This window comes from Pseudomyrmex gracilis, unplaced genomic scaffold (genome assembly GCF_002006095.1).
Source record: "Pseudomyrmex gracilis isolate BER0280 unplaced genomic scaffold, ASM200609v1 scaffold_336, whole genome shotgun sequence".
Lineage (NCBI taxonomy): Eukaryota > Metazoa > Arthropoda > Insecta > Hymenoptera > Formicidae > Pseudomyrmex > Pseudomyrmex gracilis.
The window spans coordinates 40,416-58,083 of record NW_018020920.1 but is presented as its reverse complement, the minus strand read 5'-3'; the positions used below and the strand labels follow the sequence as shown (position 1 = coordinate 58,083).

The 17,668-nt window shown below is 43.9% G+C and overlaps 1 protein-coding gene across 1 annotated transcript in view; it reads left to right on the top strand.

Moving 5' to 3' along the window:
• Nucleotides 1-528: 528 nt before the first annotated feature.
• LOC109860143 overlaps nt 529-17,668 on the top strand; it is a 48,845-nt gene continuing 31,705 nt past the window's right edge. The window contains exon 1 of the mRNA XM_020439031.1: nt 529-735. The gene's annotated coding sequence lies outside the window, so the exon portion shown is untranslated. The remainder of the gene's footprint in view (nt 736-17,668) is intronic.

Sequence of the window (17,668 nt, the reverse complement as noted above, 5' to 3'; positions counted from 1 at the left end):
GTCAAAATTTGTCCGACATCTCCTATATATTACTAAAGTTTCGATTGATTATTTTAAAATCGGTTTTATCGACTATATAAATCGTAAAATCGCGACATGTCGATAATTGTCTAATAATAGCAGTTATTAAAACTCTTGAGAAATTACATTTTGACAGCATGCTATTATACGCTTCTATTTTCGTTTCTAATTTAAGTGAGAAATTTACTTTAGATATATCTAATCAATATCGCAAAAACCTGTCGATTCATTTCAAAGATTTTCGAGATTTCATATATGATACAAATTCAGACATCCTATCGCGGTCGGATTTGCGAATAATACGTTTCAAAATTGTTCGCCGAACACGATGGGCTCATTAACATTCCGGTTTATTTATTCTGGCCGAGAGAAGAAACCGCTAGAGAGCGAAGACGACGACGGGGCCTTTGGGAGGATTACGTGGCTCGTGCATCTCACGGGAAAGGAACCACTCTCGTTTGCTTTCCTGCTCGCTCGCCTCTGCCGCATAACTCGTTCTACCAACCTGCGGCCAACCTGCCGTGGTTTCTCAGTGCTCGGATACGGCCAGTCGTAGCAGACACGCGCGCGATTTGCTCGCGCCGGTCCCAAATTCTTGCGCGTTTCGCTCGTTTCAAAGTCACCTCTCGTTTACTCGCTCGAAATCCGCAAACGAAGAGCGAGAGTGGCGGAGCTTTTCCGAAACACACGAAGTAACTCGAACGGCACAATCAGGTAAGGGAGACATACGCTTGTGTGATTAACAATCTTGCAATCTTATTACTTTCATTTAAAATTATTATTTTTTTTTTTTTTTTTTTTTTTAACGTCGTGATAAGAGAATGCAAATAAGAAAATATATCTTTGTGTTTTTTAGTATAAATAATGTTTCTCTGAATTATCAGAGTGTGCTCATTCCTTACGATCAAAAATCACGTGAAGTTCTTCTATCCTCTCATAGCGCCGGGAGATGAAATCTCAGACGTATTATTCAATCGATTCTCCGCGAATGGAATGCACAAATCGTATTTAATAATACGACGGTGATAAAAAGCATAGAGTGCGTTCCGTACGAGACCACACTCGGAATCGGCGTTTAGCCGCCGCAAATTAATATAAGCGGGGACCCTCCCGTCGAATTCGCCTCATCGAGTATGCGTACCGCGCGAGCGAGATTCGATTGCCGTCTCGTCTCGCGAAATTCTTCGGCGGTATATTGCGCCGCATCCTGATGACTAGATTTTCTCCGCGAAATTATTTGAGGATTATTCTACATTTCCAAACTGCAAAATTGCACGAAAAAAATCATAATGAAAATGTGCACAAAATTAGAATTGACAAATTTTTATTTTTCAGTTTTTTTTCTCTGTTACGTTTCGTGTTTGCGAGATTGATGTTGTTTGGTGAAGCCAGAAATAATGATCACCTTTGACAACGTAACGGCTATAGATTTTACCGCGCGAACATGTACCACCTATCTTTCAGTCACGTGTTTCGTCTAGAAAAGTGAAGTGCGAGACGAAAGTGGGGAAGTTCGAGATGATTGTGCTTTCGACACTTTCTCCAGGAGTGCTTTGTAGCCCGTAAACTTTCTTCGTTCGACAACCCTCGGTCTCGGTTGAGATACGTAGGAGAACCAAGAGAACGCGGCAGCGGCGGGAGGTGATAGGCGAATCGGGCGAGCCGAGCCGCCGCTTCCGCCCAAGTTTTTCCGCGGCGGTAGCTGCGCAATCATTTGTTCAACACACCGCCAACAAATCCAATACCCTTAGCGAGCGGCGCGAACACATGGATTTTCTTTTCTCCTCTTCCGCGCCGGTGCGGTGCACTCGACTTGCGCGAATCGAAGGAAAATATATGTGCGGAGGGAAACACGCGAGTGAGATACAAAAGAGTATACACAGACGCAGTTTGTGTGTTTGTACGAATCGAAATGCGAGAAGCACTTTATCCCTCACTCTTATTACCTATACAACGTCAGTGTTTCTAACGTAATCGTCTTCATTTGAATAACGTTAAAACCACCAATATACAAAAAATAGATCAAATATATATTATAATTTTAAGGATATAATAGCAATAATATAATAAAATTAAATACGTAAAACTGCAGTTTTTATGATGATCGAAGTTTTCGCATACGAGAGCTTTACTTGACGTAGATTTGCACATTAAACGTATCAGTGACACAAAATTTGCTTGTATCGAGAAAAAAAGCGCAAAGAAAATCGTTTTTCTCCCAACGATTCGGATTGCTGCGGATTCCGGATCACAAAAGAGGGCAAAAGCGAAAGAGGACTTTGGATTTATTCGAATACACTTCTTCGACTCCGAAAATGCCGCGATATATACTCCCGGCGAGCAATACTCGAAGGGCGTGGATTTCTTAATATCCCTCCGGGACTCGGGGATCAGATAGATATCGGTTAGGTTCGGCTATCTATTCAATATGCCTCTATTATTTGATAGGTGATAAGGTGAAACGATAGCCCGCCCTTCTCTCGCTTTCAACTCCCCGCGCACGTCCACCCTCCCTCGCACGCGGGGATATAACCAAACTCGCACGACGTATCTTTACTACAACGTATCTTTACTTCCCCCGGGAACCCCGCGCGATGAGCGATAATACCTACCCATCTCTCTTTTTCCCCTCTTATCTCATCTCGTAATACAGCTCTCGCTTCCGATAAAATTGTTGTTTACATCCGCACACAGTACGTTGAAATTACGACTATTAAACAGATAACCGCATCGCTGTCAACTTCGTTAAAATTACTTTAGAGATACTAACTCGTTGATATATATTTGGATTTAAAATGTAACTCACTATTAAATTCTGTAGTATCTTCCAGAATAAGAGAGAGAGAGAGAGAGAGAGAGAGAGAGAGAGAGAGAGACTGTAAACTTTAAAAAGTAAATACCTACATATATTTGTTTTCGCACAGACGATCGAAAGTATAGCAGAAAACAATACGTACTCCTGAAGAAAGTTTTCTTTCGCGCGTTTTGGTATTTCCGAGTTTTTCCCCGAGTTCATTTGTGCAAATCTATTTTGTCGCGGCTTTCGCGGGACGTCAACATCCAGCGAACCGTTGTCGAATACGTATACTCACGCTTTCGCGCCGCGCGTTCAATGCGACTCGACGGTTTCCAGGTTACCTCGCGCGCACCTTTTCACAGAAGAAACATGGTGTAGGGTCTATAAAGGCGAGCGTATCTTGGCTCGTATCTCGACGGCGACGGTAAAACCGCCGCGCCGCGGAGAGAGGGTGTGGAACCCCTAAGAGTACACAATGGGCCCCATATGTTTGCGGGGGTGTATAACGTACCGCGTACCATCGGGACCTCGATCGACCTCCCGCATTCCCTTCTCACCCTCTCCCGGCATCCCCCCGGCGTTCTCTTGCGAGTTTTCCTCGATGTACGCTCGAGATTTCTCCACTTCGCGGAGTATTACCTCGCGGAATCGTTTCGCGCGAATGCACGCTCGGCTCGGCGATGCAATTCCGCAACACAGTCAGTCGATGTTACGAAGAGCCAACGAGCGAGATGGTTGTGCAAGTTAGTAACGATAAATCATAAAAAATTATAAAAAACGCTTCAACACTCAATTCGGCCGTGATGTATACAATATTTGTTCTTCTTCTGTACAATTGCTTTATATAAATTTTTCTCTTTCCAATCGTGAGACAGAACGTTGCACCACGTTGCATCGTGGTTTTGCACGAACGCGAATGCACCATTGCGAAGCGAGCTGCACGCGAAGGTTCGGTAGCGCATAAGTATAAATACGACGCGGAGAACTCGCGCGCTTGAGAACCTGCCGCAAGATTATCTGGAAAATGGCTAAGCAGCCTCGTTCGATATGACACGCAAAAATTTATGATTACGTCGAAAGTATGCGCGTGCGGATCGTTGACTATGTAGGCCTTTTCAAAGTGTCGTGTACCGCGTCACAATCGCTCGTGTAAACGGCACTACGGGAGATCTACGTCGCCATAAAGACTCATATCGTTAGCCAAGAAACGCATGCCGGTATTACAAAAATGTTGACTTTAATTACGTTTTATAGCCGTAAGTCGCGGATACGTGTCGTGAGTGCCGCTTGCTTTACAAACTTTTCGAACTTTTCGTGAAACATGTGAATTACACAGTCGTGCTCTGAAGAAGGACAGTTCGGAATTTTTTTATGGGCGGAAGAAATCACGTCGGTATATCGCGAATAAAGCGTCACGCTTATATATAATCTACATTTTTCTCATTATAAAAAAAAAGTTTATTACGTAACAAGATGTCACGTATTATGAAGGTGATATAATAGAAATTTCCTGTACTAATTTGAGTCTATAAAATTAATTGCATTTTTTTGTGAGACTTCCATCTTCCAGATAAAAAGAAGAATTATACTAACGAACTATTATCGGAATGAAAACACCGGCGTGAAAGCTCAGCGTCGCCCAATTAAGGTGCGTGCATATATGGACACTAACGAGTTTTAATGGACTCGAATCGAATGCGCTCGAAAGCATCGAGCGCCACATTGGCAGCTCGCGTCAATCAGATAGCATCGTCGAAAACGTAGTAGAGAGAGGGTCGCTGAAGTGCCGATAACCGCGATCCGGCTTCCTGCTTTAATTTAATTGGACGATCGCCAGTCACGCGTGCCGCCTGATAAATAATTAACGCGTCTAGTCTAGATCGATTATCGAAGCGTCGCGACGCGAATTGGGGATAAAACGAAAATGGGGAGAGTGAACGAGGGATGATGCGTTTCGGGGGGCTGGGCGTGGATCATTCCGCCGCTGAGAGTATCATTTAACCCTCATTTACTTATTGTGAGCACTGTCTTATCGCGAGCGACGGATCAACGGCGATAAGGAACGAAAACGTCGACTCGTCACGCGAGCGACGAGATGTGTTCTCCGGAAGTTACGACATTCTACATTTACGAAGTAGCGCGCTTATCTGCGGTTCGGCTATTTGCCACAACAACATGTAACAAAGCACGGAAAATCGCTGAAATCTCAAACTATATATATTTCCGTGAAAATTAATGGAAAGAGACGCTTAATGCGAAATTACCTACTCTGAGATGCAAATTACACCTATATTTGAAGTGTATTATAATTAATAAGCTCGATTATACTCTAAAGTAGCTTTATCAAGCGCCAACAATTAGGGCAAATGCTTCTTATTAGTTGCAAAATATTCCTTTATTCAAGCCGCGCTCGCGATCGAGTAATTTGGGTCAGAGCATGTCTAATAACGCTTAATGCGCGCTCACAATTGTTTTAATAAGACATGCCATTTCCTCGCAATCCAGAAAACGATAGCTCTCGGATCTAGAGCGATGTTCCGATTTCGAAGTAATTTTGTTTTCATCACTCGCAATCAATATGTTTTCGTCAATAATAAAAAAAAAAAAAAAAAAAAAATAATAAAAATCAATTTGCAATTAATGAGAAAATATATGCGACAAATTGGAACACCCAGAATATATCAGAAAACATCGTGTATACACACAGACTCTAATGATTGTGGCCATTATGCTGATGAAGAGTATTGGTGTATAATACAGCTTAAACGCGAAGAAGATCTGCGGACGAACGAGAGCTGGTTCATCATTACGGAATGGTCGAGTCGAGCCAGGAGGGAACGAGGAAGGGAGGAATATTAAATGTAACACACCGCCGCGTGTGTAATACACGTTTAAGCCGGTTCATGAGAATTGCCACAGTTCACTTTTGAAAATACTTTAACGATATCGATTAATCTGTCCGCAAACTACTCGCACATCGTAAACGAATGGTCCAATAAGTGTTTATCGTAAGCAAAATGACACGTGTGTACTTATAATACCCACATGTATAGAGTACCGATATAACGCGAAGCGTTGTATACAACGATATCAACAGTGTCGTTAAGATGCTGAAGCACCTTAACTCGTCGAGCAACGAGTGACTGACGTGTACTAATTGCCATCGGTACGAATGCATTATTTACAAGGTTGTTTCTTCGTCTCACGGTATTCCGTATTATCGGTAAGATACGGGAGATATATCAATGTGAGAAGCTTAATGGACGCGAGCGATTCTTTCATCCGCTACGGGCTATTTAATTTCCACGATAAACAAAAAAAAAAAAAAAAAAAAAAACATTCGATTGCGAACAGGTGCATCGCGAGCGTCCAGCTGTCCCTCGCGCATGCGATGCTTTGCCTGTCACAGGATATGTCAGTCTCTTCATCCCGTGAAACATCTATTCCAATGCTGACATCTTTATTTTTTTGTCACTGACTTTCTCTCTATCCTTTCGAATCGTTTCGCGAGACAAACCAGCGACACGATCTTATCGGCTTACTCGCGCAACCATCTCTTCTCTTGTGGCAACTTTGCCCACCGCCACGCGTTTGCTTTGTCGAGACAAATCGGATCGCGAAAGGACAATAACGATCTTGATCCATTTCTCTGCAAAGCGCTCGGTGCTCGTTCAGTCTGAATAAAATCTGTAATAAAAAATAAAAAAAAAAAAAAAAGACGCACGCGTTTCACGAAACACTGACCGACTCTTTCTTCTTCGCTCGACAGAAGATAAATATCATCGCGAATGCACCGCGCTGGAGCTGGCGTTCATTATAGCCGCTTAATGGCGCGATTTACCATTGAAAAAAGCTGGCGACACCGTCTGAATGAGCCATTACGGGTCGCTCTACAGAAATAATTATCGCAGTATTGACACAAAAGGGCGCGCTGGCTGGCACGGACGCGACGAATGCCTCATTGGCGGTACACAGAGATGCGCGAATGAGAAAAGAATCCTCCGTCTTTTTTTTTTGTTTTTTTTTTTTTTACCCGCGCATCGTTTTCGCGCTTCTTCCTCACTCTCTTTTTTTCTCTACTATCTATTTATGCCGCGAAAGAAGCGTACGTGCGAAAGAGGAAGACGGCGAGTAACGAGAGTAACATGCGCGAAAGGACGTAGCGGGAAAGAGAAGAAAGAGAAAGAGAGAAAGAGACGGAGAAGAGGGATGGTGGAGGTGGCAGCGTTGCTCTTGGAAGGGCAGATTGTTTGTTTGTCGGGAGCTCTCGTGCGCACAAACAAGTGGAAACAAATAATATCCTGGCCGCATTACGAGAAGGAGTCGATGGCGAGTCTGGAGGACTTGATGTGTGCAGTTGGGGTGGCTGTTTCTCTCTTTCTCTCTTTTTCTCTCTCGTTCTCTTTTTCTCTCTCTCTCTCTCTCTCTTTCTCTCTCTTTTTCTCTCTCTTACTTTCTCTCTGTCTCAACTTGCCACGGCTGCCCCAGGGCGACAGTAACGAGGCGAACGAGTGCCGCACGTCCCGTCATTAATGCCGGCCTCAGGCCCACGCGTCGTTTTTCCTTGCTCGCGCGTTTGCTTTCACGATTTAATGCACACATTCTCGAGGATATAACGGTCCCACTACCGAACCGACCGCGACCGGCTCGGAAATTAACTCATGCGTTCATCGCGGCGGATAATGATCAAAACGAATCGAATATTTTCGTTTGCGTTTCTTCCCACGTCTTCTAAAGGAAATCAGCATTTATAGCCACAAAACGAGTTATATAAAAATTGGTTTGTTTACTCTTATAACTTGTTTGCTTAAGTTTTTTCTCGTTCTTCTTTTTACCGCTCACATCGTTTTTTTTTTTTTGTTTTTACATTGCATTCGTTATAACGTGCAGCTTCGTATAATCATAATTTCAACTATAAATTCATTACGTGACGTGCTTTTCTGTCAATTACGTGAATAATTTTAATATAGCAATTAATTTGTACGCGCAAGAGCGTCGGGAACAGAAATGGTCTGGTATATTAAACGCGAACGCACGTATTTATGAGCGGAGCACGGCGTAATCGGCGGACAAAGCAGTAATTCCGCAGTGAAACGCGCTGTGGATGAGGTCGCTTCGAAATTGGCCGAGGATAGTCATAAACGAATAAACCGCCGTCGCCATAAAAGCGACCGACGTGGATCAGTCAGGAAATTGTCGGCATGATGGTACTCTCGCACGACTACGCAGAGACGCTTGAGAATCCGTGCTTTCGGTGTCGAAGCGTGCACGTTCGCGAGGGGACATTGATTATCCGAGTCGATTCTCCTCTTTGTGGTATCATAAACTCCGCCTCGAAACTTCGAAAATCTAATGTAATTGAATCACGTCCTTTCGCTCGTCAGAAGTGGATATTGTCTGCAAAGCTGCATGTCAGATCGACGTAAATAATCGCGCGTATGTAATTATTTCGAAATTGAATATTAAATTATAAAAAAAATCTAATATTCAATTTCGCGCGTGTTTTTGATACGCATCGATGCAATCGTATAACGTTCTTTTTTTTTTTTTTTTTTTTTTTGAAAGGAATTTTTCAAACGATATAATAACTTGACATACAAGATAGGGTTTTATTGCATTTATACGCCAGTTTCCGTTCCCCGAGCCAGCTTTATTGACTACCTTGAGCAGTTAACGAGTAATTACCGGAGCTGATAAAAATGCAATGTAAAATTACGGCGTCATTATCAAGTATTTACATGAGTTAATTCAGAGTCTCGTCTTGTTCACGATCACGGCTTGCTAGTGAGAGTCATTAATAGCTATCTCTTGCTATTAATGAATTTTGTAAAAGACGAATGTGTGTGTGTGTGTGTGTGTGTGAGAAAGACAGACGTTTCCTTAGCCGCCGTAACCTCGCACGACAACCTGTATATCCGTTATTTATCCTCTGTTCAACCGCGGACCAGCTTAATTGCTCAGCCAACATCGGTAGCGCTACCTCCATTAGCCTACAAGCCGCTTCATTTACACTTAGTATGCCGCGTATGTGCGCAAACGTACAGAATGTTTCGGCGTCTTTTGCACTGTTACTCGCGGCCGCTCGCTCGAAGAATCGGCAAATTGTTAAGGGAAAGGTAAAGACCGACTGTTCTGTATGCGTCTCAACGTACATCAATAGGATAGAATAATACATTTACATGTATTATTATCAATGCCTTATTAACGCTCATAAACACGTGAGATTATAATCAACAAATATATGAGAAGAAATTGTACATATATATGTATATATACATATATATAAATTTTAAACAAATCTCTTTCAGTTGAATTATATATAAAAGTACATATAAAATATATAAAAGTTGTATATTATTTTCAATTTTAACAATTGTGCGTGTAATGTGATAAAAACTAAAATCACCACGCGTGTAACTTATGCTAAGCAAGTTAAATGCATTTTCGTAGCATTTAATTTGAATAGCTGCACGTTTTCAATTCAAGAAACAACGGAATTGCGCAGATCGAAAGAGTTTCATTGATTTCCTCGCAGAGAAACATTCATGCGCGCACACGCGCGCAGATATGCACGTGTATTTTCCGCCAGTAAATGCTACCCGGCTACAAGTCCGCTCGAGTACACTGCATACATGGCAGCTAATGGTTCGCATTGCACAGGTAATCCCACCGCATGATCGTCTCTCTCAGTTGTACCTGCTCGACACTCACCATCTCCGCGGGACACGTGTAAATTCGTCGCATCTATTCGCTCATACTCGATGACTGACGCACTTGTGCATCTGTTAAGAACAGCGAGAGAGTTCGATTTTTTCGGATTTTAATCAATTACCGACAAATTAAGTAAAAAAAAAGATTAAAAAAAGGGTAAAAATATCTCGAATAAAAGTGGTAACTGTTTTTGCGCGCGCTAATTTTTAAACGCTCTCCTTTTGTGAACGACTCATCTGTCGGCATCGGAATTATATTATAAGAAAATGTTTTATAAAAGTATTTCAAAAATTAATTCGTTTAAAACGCCCAGTTTGTTTCGCGAAATTGTTTCACTTCGGTTGCACTCGAGGTGAGTCACTTTTGCCATTAGCAGCAGGTGTTTGTGCAAGATTCTATTGTATAATTTAGAAACGAATATGATCGATCACAACGATCGATCGACCACTGGTTTTTACAGCTTTTTGTTTACAAAGTACGACGGTTATACCCATATTACTTATTATTCCTGCATGTGCACCAGGTCGATAGCAGCGATAATAATACTATGTAAAATAATAACAGTGTTAACATTGAAATCACAACGAAGGTCTCCACGAGTGAGTTCCGTCATATATTTCATCTTGTTCTCGAAAAAAAGTTTAAGTTTCTTCTCTTTTCCTCGTACGACAAATATAAACTAAGTGTTCAGTTCCAAGATCCATCACTGAAATAAGGACGCGCGATTCTGGCTGGATATATGCTATCCGACTTCCTTTGAGACGTATTCTTGAGGGGGGGTGTTCTCTCTTTCGCGCACCCTCCGGGAGCTTTCACAGGCAGACAAAGCCAGCCCTTTCCACGGTAGTCTTCGCACCCTCCGAATATCTCTGCCTCGCGTTTCTCGATCCTTCCTCCTCGATCTTCTCCCTCGATCCTCCTTCCCTTTCTCTCTCCCTCTCGAGTTCTCTTTCTACGGCACGACGACGACGACGACGACGACGACGACGACGACGACGACGACAGAGCATTGATTGCAGGTTCACGGTCTGGAACCTCAATTGTCGCATCTAAGGCACGCTTCCACGCCTCGAACAATCGCCTCACTGCCGCTTTCCGTCTCGTCCTCATAATCCGTCGTTTCCACCACCGCTTTCCTTCTTCACGACCATCATCCTCCTCTTCTTCCTTCTCCACTTCTGTCGATGAGAAGCGCTTCTCGTCTGGAAACGAGATGCGCTACCGTCGTCGTCGTCGTCGTCCAACGTCGTTTCACTCCGACAAAATATTCGTTCAAATTACGACCGGAAATCATGCGCCTCTGTTTGCTCTGCCATTAATCCGCGAAATCAAGAATATGAGGACAAAAGAGAAACGTTTGAGAAAAAAATATATTTTTCGGTGATTATAAATAACGACACAAGTGAGATTTTTTCTCGCGGATACGATTATGTTTCGACGAGATTACTGAACGTTCACTCGCGTTTCATCACAGAAATTCGAAGAGAGCACATTTTTGTCTCATATTCGAGAATTAACGATAGCCTTTGCGCGGAGCGCTCAACATAATCAACAATCTCGAACGTCAACGTTAATAGAACCAAACCCGGGTTACGGCGTATTGCTTTCTTTCGCGAGGCGGTTATAGCATCTCCGTTGTTACCGTAACCCTTCATTATGCTTCCCGTCCTAGCCTGTTATTAAAGCTGTTTCTCACTTTTATGAAACAAAGAAGCGCGAATTAAGCAATAAATACATCGGCACCCTCCTGCGCGGACAACGACGGGTTCGGCAACGAGCGTGACACGGCCAGGTGCCGGTGTATCTCTCGGGGATCGGAACTCGAATCTAATTTCGATCGGCGAGTATCGAATGCGGATATCGCAAGCGCGGCGATCTGATCGCGCGCGATCTCGGCGGTAACGTAAATTTAGACGCCGCAATTGCCGCAGTGATAATTACAAATTAGTATGTTATCACTCATCGAAATTATACCCTCGTTTCAAAAGATCGTTTGCTCACGGGATCTTCTCCCACGGGGATGTTAGAAATAAGTTCATTATGTCATAAATTCAGTCGCGTATATCCGTTAATCACGCCAGGAGCAGACGTGTGCGGCGCGTAGCGTGGAATTCTAATGACGGAGCCACTTTTTAAGTCGCTTGTGTTATACGGTGCAAATACGTTAACACAACACGAGTACAATGAACACGCGCTTCGCAAGGGAATCGGGGGTGTATAGAGAAGGTCGAGCTGGCCGGGAGGAGGGCGTGTGGGTGGTTTGTTGCGACAATGGCGCGGTTACTTTGTCCAGGAAGCACAGCACCACCGCCGAACCACCCTTCTGGCTTGAGCCAAGAGACGCTAATGCAAGTTCCGGCGACCGCCGGGTAAAGAAGGACGACGTACAGATAAATGCATCGAGAAACCGAAAGCGGGAGAAAGAGAGAGAGAGAGAGAGAGCGAGAGAGGAAAAGAGAGAAGCTGCAGAAAGTAGAGAAAGATGAAAGAGGGAGACGACGGAATAAAAATCGCAGCGGTGCCCAGTAAAAATGAAAGTTTACCCCGCGACCTTTTATTATCGCTTTGCTCGACGGCTCCGCTACACGCGTACCGGGCTAATTCCATTCTATCTACCTCACGCCGCTACGAAGGGAAAAAATTGCTACGGACGCGGTGGGGAGAGAACTGCGAAGCGGTGCACAATAGGCCACGACAAGTTAACATAAATTGCGCCGGCGATATCCAGTCGCCCGGCGCTTAAACTTATTCATGTAGAGTTCTTCGGCCGCGTTTGGCGAGATGGCCCGCTTTACAAAGAAGAGCGTGGCAATTTATGAAACACGATATATCCTTAGGGAAATAAATTCACGGATTACCAGAATGTTACAATGACACGTTCCTTGTTCACTTTACAGAAAGAATAATTATTTCTTGAAAATCCAATCCGCGGACATTTGTGTTATCGATATGACACAACACATGTATATAAATGTTTCGAAGACGTAAAACGTTGCTCGTAAAATCTTTCGTGCTAATTTTTTTTTTTTCTATAAATATTGACTGATTTAATTACGCGTATGTGCCAAATCCGCGTAATGAAGTAGCGATATCACAACAACTGAGCCGGCGGCTACTGTTGCCGTGATTAACTGCGCAAAACGAGTAGTAGGGAAAAAAGTCGTAAGCATAATAGACTATTTGAGACAATTTAACGAAGAACAAAAGCAGAAGAGAAAACAAGAGCCGAGTAGAAAAAATCCACAATTCTGCGTTTCATTTTATTTTTAAATCGTCGGTTTCGTTTTATTTGAGACGATTCTGCGCGTCGGTTCGGAACGGAAGCGAAGACAAATGCGTGTACCATCGGTCGCACGTATCAGTCGTTATAACGCATATTTTCCTAGTTACAAGAGTCTAAAGTATGACCGGTTTGAATGCGAAAAGGCGAGGGGAAGAGCAGCGGCGAGGGTTGAAACGAGCAGGAGGGTGTAAGGATGCAGCCGCGCCTAATGCGCGTTTCGTGTCAACGAGGGCGATGGAAAAGGAGTCGCACTGACGACGAAGAGTCCTTCTCCTACGACGGGCTGCGTTTCTGAGGGGGGAGGCTGCTGCCACCATTGAAAGTGGCGCGGAGGAGACGGAGGATGCGGGACACGTGTTTCCAGGGTCCCGATTACCCACCGTCGTCTTCTTACACGCGTACATCGCTATGCTCGCGTAATGTCCCTGTCGATAAAACCCCCGAGGCGCGACGTCCTGATTTATACCTGGTATGAATATAGTACGCGCGTATAGGCGCGTATATCCTCGTCCTCGGATTATGCTCATGCAAATGTTGTCGAGAGCGATATACCGGAAATCCCGCCGCGACCCACGGAAGTTCGTCGCGCTGCGAATTATTCTTACGGGAAAAATTCTCTCAGAGACAATATATTTCTTCGCGCTATCTGCGTCTTCTCCAGACAATTCTTTTCAATTCTAATGTAAAATTTGCAGCTGGCTAAAAATAATTATCTTTGTATTTTTGCTTTTTATTCTTTGTGAGAAATAAAAAGTCTTCGAATTAAATTTAAATCGTTCCTTTGTTGAGCACCGGACAGTACGAAACACAAAACGACTTATTCATAATTTTGTCCAATGCAAAACGCGAGTGATCCGACTTCGGACATTCTTCAGTTAAGCGTATAATTGCGGAGAAAGCTGGAACGAGAAAAGACGAGCTGGAGAAGAAGGTAGACCAGGATAGAAGGGTGTTCCGTGGAAGAGCAGAGAACGTGAGTTGTATTGCCAACCACGGCTTTAATAAACTCCCTTGGATTCCCGGGGACGTACCATTGTGGCGAAGTGACTCTGATCCTTAAGATGGTAGTCCGCCTATCCTTCCTTCCTCGTTCTGGCCGCTCTTCTCACACTCTCCCTCCTCTCTTCTCTATCTCTCTCCAAGGGTCTCTCAATATCCTTTTGTTTAGGGTGCTCACGAGTAGTCGGAGCAAGGATGTCATGCGCCATGGAAAAGGTTCTCGCGCCAACCTCTTCGTCGACTCCCTCGACTTTACCCGGATTCTCACTTACAAGACTGCATTCGAATGCCGGGAAATGGATGTTTCTCGCGGTCACCCGCTGTGTGTGTGTGTATTCCTGTATTCGACGTTTCCGTTCGCGGAAGGTATTAAATGTTAAGATAAACAATAATAATACGAAACAATACAAAAACCGAGTGTAAATTAAATCGACAAAATAAGTTTGCAAACAAATGAAAGAAAAACCCATCCCGAAATTGTTAATTTCGCGATCTTTACATCAAAATGCTACTATTTCTACTTGAAACCGTGTGCCGGGTATATCAATCATGTCGACACGTACGGGAACATAAAAAAAAAAAAGAAAAAAAAAAAAAAGAAAAAAGAAACTGTGTTAAAGCGTGTGAGTCGTTACGACCGCTGATACATTTTCTTCGGCACGTGACTGCACCCGCCCATGTAGTTTAAAGAGCCATCTAGGTTACCCATTGTGCCCCCGTTGTGCGCTACAATACAGCTTGTTTTATTTCTTGCCACGTTCATTAGAATGGCCTCCAGGCAAAATACTGTACCCACACCGTCTCTGAGTGGATGGGCGGACATGCGTCGCGAGATAATCAATCTCGAGCCTCGATGATGGATTTCATTATGTCCGTAGAGTTCAGTGGCACGCGCGTGTGTCGACAACGTACCGGTAACACTCGAGTGCATTTGAAAAATAGCGAGACTATTAGGACTTTAACGAGAGTCCGTGTAACATTCGGATCCATTTATATTGGAGAAGTAACACCCGAATATATTTTGAGCTTAATGTCGCAAACTATGGTAGCCGCGGCGTGTCGACGTGTATATTTCCGAGTATTTCTGGAGGACACACTACGGAAAGACCATTTCGAGCGGTGTCAAGTAAAATTAACGCCGACAACTCGTAAACAAAACTATCGTACAGGCGTTTAACGCGTCAAAAATAATAACTCGATCGCGGAGAATTCGTCGCTGATTCGATTGCGCGCCGCGCGCGCGTTTCGAGTTTATTATCTCGCGCCTAGAACGTTAAAAGACAGCCGCGAGCCGGTTAATGTATCTATCAATAAATTTCGCTCGTACACATATTGACATTCCGCATTTAAGCGCGGCGCGCGAGTTTTAGCGCTCGGCAGAATTGTCAAGCCTTCTCGTTAGATCGACAAAACGTGTCTGCTCATTACGTTGACAGACAACGCCGACAGAAACGAATGCGACGGCGAACGCATATTCCGTGTGATCTGTCAGCTCAGACCCGGGACGGTAACATGAGGGCCGAATATATATACATAAATAAAATCGACCAGCGTTTTCCACCGCGAAGAGAAGAGGAAAAGAGAGGGATGTGGGGATCTAACGCGTACGAGAGACAGAATATCGCGGCGATTGCACGTGAAAACAGCTCGTTTTTCTCTTTTTTTTTCTCTCTCTTTCTCTCTCTCTCTCTCTCCTTCTCGATTTATTCATAAAGGAGGCGGAGGACCGTCGAGATACGCCGGCAGGAACAGCCGGGGAACTCGTGAAATGGAGAAGAGGACAGAACGACTGCGGGAAAAAGAAAAAAAAAGCGGGCGTTGACAACAAGTTGAATTCGGCGATGTACGCGCGCCGCGTTTGTATTAAAAGCTTGCAAATTCGTCGCCGAGCCGCGAGAGCTGTCCAGAATGCAAAAGAGGAGCGATGACGAGATAAACGCCGGAGGAAGGGGCGGAGGCTGGTTAAGGGATGGAAAAAGCAATGGGAATATGGCAGATATTCAGCTGGCGCTGACCGGAGCCGCTTTCCGCGATATTAACCGCGGCTGGAATTCGCGAACGGGTATTTTTAATTATTATTCTTAAGAGTGTGTGTGCGAAAAGAAGCACGACGGACCAACGACGGATGAATATAAAATGATGTGGGTACGGGTTTTTCAAATTGAATCTCCCGCTGAACAAAGTGCCGCGGGACTTCGACGCGGCGCTACCCGCGACTGAATTTTAATTTTGATTACTCGCTGCATTAACGCATGCCAATTTCATTCTCGTTCGCGAGACTGCCATGCGGGCGTACAATATCTAGTTACGTGAGATATTAATTATACGCTTACGGAATTTTTATAATAGAATTTCCATGAAATTCACGACGACGGCTTTAATTCGTTGCTTTTCAATCGCGCTGTCGCGCACGGTGTAGTTTCGCTTGAAAGTAACGTTTCAAGCGTTGACGTTAAATGGAATAAATTAACCCTCTCTGCGATTTCCAAACGTGACGTCAGAGTAATATATGTTTGCTCGGCTAATTTTTAACATATTTGTACTCGACGTACTACTACCGTTGTGGCCTCAATTTTTAAGCAGGTTGTTCAGCCGTGTGTACACGACAGAGAGCAAATGTGTTCCCGGTAAACATCCTGCGAATTTCCCGGAAGCCTGAACACGACTACCAACTTGCAAAATACGCGAGCAATATTGACAATATTTATAGCGTGCTCTTTTCTTTTTTTTTTTTTTTTTTATCAGTATTTAACGACGACACTGAAAGTAGGCAAATATCGCATCTTTGTTAAAAGAATCATTTTTCGTGGTTATTTTTTTTTTTTTTATAACACACCCTTAAAAAAATATTTTGAACTTAATGCGCGAGTAACAGTCTTCTGTTTCATTTGTCTTTGTGCAATGACCGTCTTGACAAAGTAGTTGTGAGCAGTGGAGGATACACGGTAGCAAGAAACATGGCTGCCGGTAATGGAGTTTACCTGGAACACTTATACATGTAGGTAGGCCACGCAACATGAACGAATGCATAGTGAATTGCTGACGTAGAGAACCATCGCGAGAAGTACCGCCCTCCGGAAGTACACTCCTTGCATCCTCGCTTCCCCTCCCCCCCCCCCGTTCCCTCCGTTTTCGTTCACATGTCCCTCTCTCGCACGAAGATGGTCGTACACGCAGTGTGCAAGAAGGGGGCATTACATGTATCTCTTTCTACAAAAAATATTTATTGACGCGCAATTTCATGAAATAACTTTTGTTAGATCGCGTTACAACTAGCACTTTCTACAAACCGAATAAGTCTACGATTCTTACATCGGTAATTGCAGGATGTTCGGTAATTGACCGGTAAACCTCCGGGCATTTCTTTAGCCAGCCGAGGGTCCGATCATTATCCGAGCAATAAAGGAATCCCTCGCTCGCAGTGCCTCCGGCGCTACTCGCAATTCCTGATGTACCGTCATGTAGCGAGGGTGAAAGCTGGTTTCACGAATTTTACAAAACAATGAATTTGAAAAGAAGCGGTATTAACATTTCTAACTACTACACACAATTCACGTGTTACGATACAAGAGGTTACCGACCTATCGATATATATCTGACGAATTATTTTTACTTTGAAAGAAGAATTTCGGATTGCACGCTTCGATGCTTAAAATTCACCTGAGAGTACTCCGTTTTCTTGTATTCTTTATTTGTTCCACCAGCGTGGTATCACGTTCCACGACAAAATCAGAACGACTTAAAGTCAGGCTTAATGCGGTCCACATTGCCTGGCAGGTCTCGAGAGAAGGGGAAGGAGGGGACACGCGACAATCTGGGTGGCCAGTCTCTCATGCGCCGCTGGATAATGGATTCCG